Source organism: Schistocerca piceifrons, chromosome 1, assembly GCF_021461385.2.
Source record: "Schistocerca piceifrons isolate TAMUIC-IGC-003096 chromosome 1, iqSchPice1.1, whole genome shotgun sequence".
NCBI lineage: Eukaryota > Metazoa > Arthropoda > Insecta > Orthoptera > Acrididae > Schistocerca > Schistocerca piceifrons.
The window spans coordinates 162,808,353-162,817,373 of NC_060138.1; positions in this window are offsets into that span (position 1 = coordinate 162,808,353).

Consider the following 9,021-nt stretch of genomic DNA (forward strand, 5'->3'; position numbering starts at 1 on the left):
GAAATCGGGTCTTATCTGACCACGACACGGTTTTCCAGTCGTCTAGGGTCCAACCGACATGGTCATGAGCCCAGAAGAGGCGCTGCAGGCGATGTCGTTCTGCTGACAAAGGCAGTCGCGTCGGTCATATGCTGCCATAGCCCCCTTTTTTTAAACATAGTCACCAGTCTTCTGAATGGTTTGATGCGGCCCGCCACGAATTCCTCTCCTGCGCCAACCTCTACATCTCAGAGTAGCACTTGCAACCTACGTCCTCAATTATTTGCTGGATGTACTCCAATCTATGTCTTGCTGTATAGTTTTTTCCTCTACAGCTCCATCTAGTATCATGGAAATCATTCCCAGATGTCTTAACAGATGTTCTGTCATCCTGTCCGTTCTAATCTTCAGTGTTTTCCACATATTGCTCTCCTCTCTGATTCTGTGCGGAAACTCCTCATTCCTTACCTTGCAAGTCTATGTGATTTTCAACATTCATCTGTAGGACCGCATCTCAAATGCTTCGCTTCCCATCTGTTCCGGTTTTTCCACAGTGCATGTTTCACTACCATAGAATGCTGTGCTCTAAACGTACAGTCTCAGATATTTCTTCCTAGTATTAAGATCTATGTTTGATACTAGTAGACTTCTCTTGGTCAGGAATGCCCTTTTTGGCATTGCTAGTCTGCTTTTGATGTCCTTGTTCTGTCCGTCATTGATTATTTTGCTGCCTAGGTAGCAGAATACCTTAGTTTCATGTACTTCGTGCCCATCAATCCCGATGTTAAGTTTCTCGCTATTTTCATTTCTGCTACTACTCATTACTTTCGTCTTTCTTCGATTTACTCTCGATCCACATTCTGGACTCATTACACCGTTCATTCCAGTCAGCAAATGATGCAATTCTTCTTCACTTTCACTCAGGATAGCAATATCATCAGCGAATCATATCACTGATATCCTTTCACCTTGAATTTTAATACCATTTCTGAATCTTTCTCTTATTTCCATCATTGCTTCTTCGATGTGCAGATTGAACATAGGGGCGAAAGACTACGTCCCTATCTTATGCCGTTTTTAATTCGAGCACTTCGTTCTTGGTCGTTCACTCTTATTTTTCCCTCTCGGCTCTTGTACATATTATATATTACCTGTCACTCTCTATAGCTTACCCCTATTATCCTCAGAATTTCGAACATCTTGCACCATTTTACACTGTCGAGAAATCTGATGAACGTGGCTTGATTTTTCTTTAGTCTTGCTTCCATTATCGACCGAAACGTTAGAATTGCCATCCTGATGCCTTTACCTTCCTAAAGCCAAACTGATCGTCGTCTAACACATCCTCAATTTTCTTTTCCACTTTTCTGTATATTATTGTTGTCAGCAATTCAAATGCATGAGATGTTAAGTTGAATGTGCGAGAATTCTCGCACTGATCAGCTCTTGCACTCTTTGGAATTGAGCGGCTGATATTTTTCCGAAAGTCAGATGGTGTGTCGCCAGACTCATACATTGTACCCACCAACGTGAATAGTCTTTTGTTGCCACTTCCCCCTGTGATTTTAGAAATTCTGATGAAATGTTATCTATCCCTTCTGCCTTATTTGATCTTAAGTTGTTCAAAGACCTCTTAAATTCTGATTCTAATACTGGATCCCCTATCTCTTCTAAATCAACTCCTGTTTCTTCTTCTGTCAAATCAGACAAATATTCCCCCTCATAGAGGACTTCAATGAACTCTTTCTGTTCTGGCGCAATCACAAACGCCGGAACGAAGAGGCGGAAGTGGCCGAGCGGTTCTAGACGCTAACGTCTGGAACCGCGCGACCGCTACGGTCGCGGGTTCGAATCCTGCCTCGGGTATGGATATGTGTGATGTCCTTAGGTTAGTTAGGTTTAAGTAGTTCTAAGTTCTATGGGACTGATGACCTCAGAAGTTAATCCCATAGTGCTCAGAGCCATTTACACCATTTATTGCAGAGGCGGAACGCAAAAGCAAAGAAGGCTGTGAGGAAACTGCGGTCAATGGTGCACAGAGTTGGACCGCACCACGCCAGGCACGCTCCTGCAACAAGTGCATACAGACGACGCTCCTGATAGCCTCGGCCGCCCAGATCGGCCCTAGTCTAAAAATGTTCAAATGTGTGGGAATTCCTAATGAACCAAACTTCTGAGGTCATCGGTCCCTAGACTTACTCACTACTTAAACTAACTTATGCTAAAAACAACACACACACCCATGCCGAGGGAGGACTCGAACCTCCGGCGGGAGCGGCCGCGCAATCCGTGACATGGCGCCTCAAACTACGCGGGCGTTCCGCGTGGCTAAGCCCGAATCTGCAACGTGACTACTGCTACGTATTAAGTGTTTCCTTGGACTCTGTGTATAGCAAAAAAACTGTAGTGTTTTCATGACTCCTCTTGCTAGCGACATTTGCTATAGCCAAGTTAAGTAATGTCAATTTGCTTTCTGGATATAAAACTACTAATCTTATTTGTTTGAAATTATTGCATAGAATTCCGAGAATGCTGCATCCCATAGGCATCCTATCAGCGACGAGTGGGAAAGACCCCACACTTTCCACCTATCCGCATTCTCCACTGTATTTAACAATGGAATCCCCTTTGCACTCTGAATGCCGGCCGCTCTGGCCGAGCGGTTCTAGGCGCTTCAGTCCGGAACCGCGCTGCTGCTCCGGTCGCAGGTTCGAATCCTGCCTCGGGCATGGATGTGTGTGATGTCCTTAGGTTAGTTAGGTTTAAGTTTTTCTATGTCTAGGGGACTGATGACCTCAGATGTTAAGTCCCTTAGTGCTTAGAGCCATTGGAACCATTTGCACTTCGAATGTTACCAATTTTCTTTTAATTTATTATTAAGTTATTTTGACTTTCCTACAAGCTTTTTCTATTTCTTCACATTTTTCGTGCAGCCATTTCGTCTTGGCTTCCCTGCACTTCCTTTTTACTTCATTCCTCAGAGACTTATATTTCAATATTCCTGAATTTCCCTGAACATTTTTGTACTTCCTTCTTTTATCGCTGAACTGAGGTATTTCTTCTGTTATCCTTTGTTACTCCGCAGTTACTTTCTTTGCAACCAGTTTTTTCTTTCCAACTTCTGTGTCTGTCCTTTTTAGAGATGTCCTTTCCTCTTCAACTGTATTGTCTACTGAGCTATTCTTTATTGCTGTATCTATAGCCTTAGAGACCTCAAGCGTGCCTCGTCATTCCATAGTACTTCCGTATCCCACTTCTTTGCGTATTGATTCTTCCTGATTAATCTCTGAAACTGAAACATACTCTTCATCATTACTACATTGTGATTTGAGTCTTGGTACGCCTTACAATACAGGATCTGATTTCGGATTCAATGTCTGACCATGATGTAATCTAACAGAAATCTTCCCTTACCACCCAGCCTTTTTCTAGTATACCTCCTCCTCATGTGATTCTTGAATACAGTATCCGCAATTACTAGCTAAAATTTATTACAGAACTCAGTTAGTCTTTCTCCTCTCTCAATTCTTGAGCAAGGACATATTCTCCTGTAACCATTTCTTCTACTACTTCCCCCATAAGTGCATTGCAGTCCCCCATGACTACTAGATTTTTATCTCTTCTTACGTACCGGACGACCCTTTCAGTCTCCTCAAATACTTTCTCCGTCTCTTCACCTTCATCTTCAACTTGCGAGGTCGGCATGTATACCTAAACTACTGTTGTTAATGTTGGTTTCTCGTCGATTCTGATAAGAACAACCTTGCCCCTGAACTCTTCATAGTAACACACTCTCACACACACTCTGCCCTTATCTTCCTATTCATAACGAGTTTTACTCCTGTTATACCCTACTATATCTAGATTGAGCCTTTGCATTTCCCATTTCAGATTTTCTAGCTTCCCTACCACGTTCAGACTTCTGACATTCCACGCCCCAGATCACAAAACATCTTTTCGTTGGTTATTCAATATTTTTTTCATGGTCACCTCCCCGTTGGCAGTCCCCTGTCGGAGATCCGAATTGGAGACTATTCTGGAATCCTTTGCCAGTGGAGAGATCATCATGACACTTCTTCGATTATAGGCCACATGTCCTGTGGATACACGTTATGTCTCTTTACTGCAGTGCTTTCCATTGCCTTCTGCATCCCCATGCCGTTGATGTTTGCTGATCCTTTCGTATTTAGGGTCAGTTTCCCATACCAAATACAAGAGAGAACCCTGAACTCTGTCCACTCGTTCACCCACTTTGACAAGGCTGTTGGCACAATGAGGGTGACATCTTATGACAGAAGTCTTCGGCCGCCAAAGCTGATTATTAATCAAAATCTAAGCAGTGGCAGGTTACGAACCAGGGACTGAGGAAGTTTTACTTTCGAATAAAAGACGCTAACGTTAGACCTCACTGGCAAATCATAGCCATTGACGCAACATTTCACCGCACTCCGGTAACGGACAGCTGGCCGGAGTGGCTGAGCGGTTCTAGGCGCTACAGTCTGAAACCGCGCGACCGCTACGGTCGCTGGTTCGAATCCTGCCTCGGGCATTGATGTGTGTGATGTCTTTAGGTTAGTTAGGTTTAAGTAGTTCTAAGTTCTAGGGGACTGATAACCACAGCAGTTAAGTCCCATAGTGCTCAGTGCCATTTGAACCATTTTTTGGTAGAGGACACGTTCGTCGTAGTCTGACATTATCTACTGCCACAGACAACTCTATGCAAACGCCGCTATTCTCACGCCGTCGTCTACTGCTTTGGCCGTGGTGAGAGATAATGCCTGGAGTTTGGTATCCTCGACAAACCTTTGACATTGTGGATCTCCCTAACGACTTCTGAAATGAAATGTCCCATGCCCCTAGCTATAATTACAATTCCGAGTTCAAAGTCTGTTAATTCCTCTCATGCGGCCGTAATCCCGTCAGAAACGTTACACATGACACACCAGCGTACAAACGACAGCTCAGCTCCATCAATGCACTGCCCTTTTATATCCTGTGTACGCGCTACTAACGCCGTCTGTACCGGTATATGTTCATATCGCTGTCCCACGACGTTTTTCACCTCCATGTACTTCGTCCTTTCACATTTAATTAACAAAGAAATGGCTAGGGAACATTTATCAATATTTATGTCATTAACTGATCTGCATAAAACTATACTTGATTTGCTGTTTATTGCAATGTTTGTCTCATTTGAAAACCATAGTAAACGTGGCATCTCAGAATGGTGAAAGTACATAAAGATATTCGAGAAAGGTTAGGGCCATAATATAGAACCTTGTACAAGCCACATGTAAATAGTTTCCAGCTAGATGATAGTGTAAACTTCATAACAAACTCGTTTGGGAAGAACAAACCACAAACCTGTTGAAGCTCCTAAGCAAATTCCTATTTTTAATACAGATATTTTGAGATATAAGGTGGCTTTGACGGTGACTGTGAAATAGCGTCAGGCGTACTACAATCGCCGTCGTGGATCCAGATCGCTCAAGATTGTACGTGTCAACTCATTTCGTCTCAACACTCTTCGCCCTCGGTCCAGCAATGTTGTGCGAACTAGTCAGTCTCAAACTTCGTTGCTTCCGAGTGTTTGGTTTCGTTTTCTTTCGTGAAGCTGTTCTGCTTTGCAGATAGTTCTGAGTGATACTGAAGAGCAACGTTCTGTGAATAACACAGTTGCTAGAACACGTCTTCTCGTTGTGTTCTTAACTTACTGATAATAAATAATACAAGATATAATAATTACTGTCCCAATGTTTTCAACAAACTTGTTCATGGTGAAGAAGTAAGGGATGACATTAACTTTGCACAATCACAGAACTTGACTGCAGAAGTGCGTGGTGTCTCAGAAAAATCAGTGCAACTCCTTAGAAACGTCGTAACTTGTTTATAGGATGAAGGTGTGAGTGCTGTCTTACACAACAGTGATATAGACGAGAAAGTAGATTTACTCTAACGTATATTTTTATAAGCAAGCGCTCTTCAGAACTGTGTTGGAATACTACCGTAGAGGAGAGTATAATAAGGCCAGTGAAACTGAGTTACGGACTCGGCAACGACCGTTCTTCGCCTTCTGAAAAACACATGTTTCTAGTTAAGAAAGTGTAGCGATGCACGAAGGGATATTGCCACCTCAAAAGCATTTATTGTGTACAGAGGACAATCGACTTGTTATTTATCCAGACGAAACTTCGGTTTCGCAAAACCATACGAACAAACATATTTTGTACGACTCCAGTGGAAACGGTAGCCTAAAAATACATACGGGTACTCTTGTATAACGTATATCGGTGTTTTGAGTGAAGACTGTAATGACTGGAAAGCCAGTGCTTTCGGGAGACAGGGAATATTTTCGTTCCCATTAAGAGGGCGGCGGCAAGCAAGCGTTCGCGCGCTGCTTCACACGGATGTCCGTAGTAAATAAATCACGTTCGTAGCTGACAGGATACAGTTTTGATGACTCACATGTTACCAACATTAACTTGATAATTTCGTAAACAGCTTTCTCACAACAGTGCGCAACTCGTGGTCTCGCGGTACCGTTCTCGCTTCCCGAGCACGGGATCGGGATTCGATGCCCGGCGGGATCAGGGCTTTTCACCTGCCCCGAAATGAATGGGTGTTGTTGTCTCGTCTTCATCATCATCATTCATCCCCATTACTGTCGGAGGAATGCAGCGGCAAACCACCTCCATTAGGACCTTGCCTAGTACGGCGGTGCGGGTCTCCTGCATCGTTCCCCTATGCTGGCAATTCATTTCCATTTCTCACAACAAGTTTCCACGAGACCAAACACAAAGCAACAGATTCATCAATGATGACGTTTTTCGTAACACAAACAGAATAATTTCATAGATCCTACCGTATTTAATTTTTTATCTCGGAATAATTTTTTGTTATCACGATAAAGTATGTAGGCAGCAGCAGCCGGCCAAGACACACATTTTGTGACTTTTACGAGTTCCTAACCAGGAGCGAATTTTATAACATCATCTGTGTCCTTTAATACACTACTGGCCATTAAAATTGCTACACCAAGAAGAAGTGCAGATGATAAGCGGGTATTCATTGGACAAATACATTATACTAGAACTGACATGAGATTACATTTTCACGCAATTTGGGTGCATAAATCCTGAGAAATCAGTGGCCAGAAAAACCACCTCTGACCGTAGCAACGGCCTTGATACGCCTGGGCATTGAGTCAAACAGAGCTTGGATGGCGTGTACAGGTACAGCTGCCCATGCAGCTTCAACACGATAGCTTAGTTCATCAAGAGTAGTGACCGGTGTATTGTGACAAGCCAGTTGCTCGGCCATCATTGACCAGACGTTTTCAATTTGTGAGAGATCTGGAGAATGTGCTGGCCAGGGCAGCAGTCGAACATTTTATGTATCCAGAAAGGCCCGTACAGAACCTGCAACATACGGTCGTGCATTATCCTGCTGAAATGTAGGGTTTCGCAGGTATCGAACGAAGGGTAGAGCCACGGGTCGCAACGCATCTGAAATGTAACGTCCACTGTTCAAAGTGCCGTCAATGCGAACAAGAGGTGACCGAGACGAGTAACCAATGGCACCCCATACCATCACGCCGGGTGAAACGTCAGTATGGCGATGACGGACACGCATCCAATGTGCGTTCACCGCGGTGTCGCCAAACATGGATGCGAACATCATGATTCTGTAAACAGAACCTGGATTCATCCGAAAAAAATGACGTTTTGCCATTCGTGCACCCAGGTTCGTCGTTGGGTATACCATCGCAGGAGCTCCTGTCTGTGATGCAGCGTCAAGGGTGACCGCAGCCATGGTCTCCTAGCTGATAGTCCATGCTGCTTCAAACGTCGTCGAACTGTTCGTTCAGATGGTTGTTGTCTTGCAAATGTCCCCATCTGTTGACTCGGGGAACGAGACGTGGTGCACGATCCGTTACAGCCATGCGGATAAGATGCCTGTCATATCGACTGCTAGTGATATGAGGCCGTTGGGATCCAGCACGGCGTTCTGTATTACAATCCTGACCCACCGATTTCATATTCTGCTGACAGTCATTGTATCTCGACCGACGCGAGCAGCAATGTCGCGATACGATAAACCACAATCGCGATAGGCTACAATCCGACCTTTATCAAAGTCGGAAACGTGATGGTACGCATTTCTCCTCCATACACGAGGCATCACAACAACGTTTCACTAGGCAACGCCGGTCAACTGCTGTTTGTGTACGAGAAATCGGTTGGAAACTTTCCTCATGTCAGCACGGTGTAGGTGTCGCCACCGGCACCAACTTTATGTGAATGCTCTGGAAAGCTAATCACTTGCATATCACAACATCTTCCTGTCGGTTAAATTTCGCGTCTGTAGCACGTCAACTTCGTGGTGTAGCAATTTTAATGGCCAGTAGTGTAATTTAGTTTCTTGAGGGTCTGCGTGTCAATTTAATATCTCATAGCCACAGTTCTCGCGTTTTCGTTTGCGTCGCGAAGTAAACTGAATTTGTGACTTATTACAAGTTTGTAATCAGGGGAGAATTATTTAGTTTCACCTGAGCACTTCGATAGTTAGGTTTTTGAATCTCTGCATATTAATATAATTTATTAGACACAGCTCCTGCGTTTTCGTCAGTGTCTACAGTAGAGTTGCGCAACACATGCCAATAGTCCATTTAGCTGCATAGTTTAGTTTTCCACGGTCTTTAGTATGGACAGGGACTACGATTGTTGTGTGCGGATGTGAGCCCAGTTGGTGATACTTCGCTCTCATCTCCATCCTGTGATGGCTTCGGTTACACAGCTTGAAGGCTGCCGTGGATGGGCACCACTGTTGTGGGCTAGTCATGGGAATCCAATGGACATCCAGCACGTCCGAGTCCCCTGATCGGTCCTCACCGGTGGCCGGCCCATTTAATACTCCCAATGTGGTCGAGTGGAGGTCGCCTGGGAGCGTAGCAGGCGGCGAAAGACTTCCGAGGAGGCCGCACGGAAAGCCTCCCCGGTTTGTCTAACAAACAGGTTCAAAGTGCTGTCTGTGGCTGACACT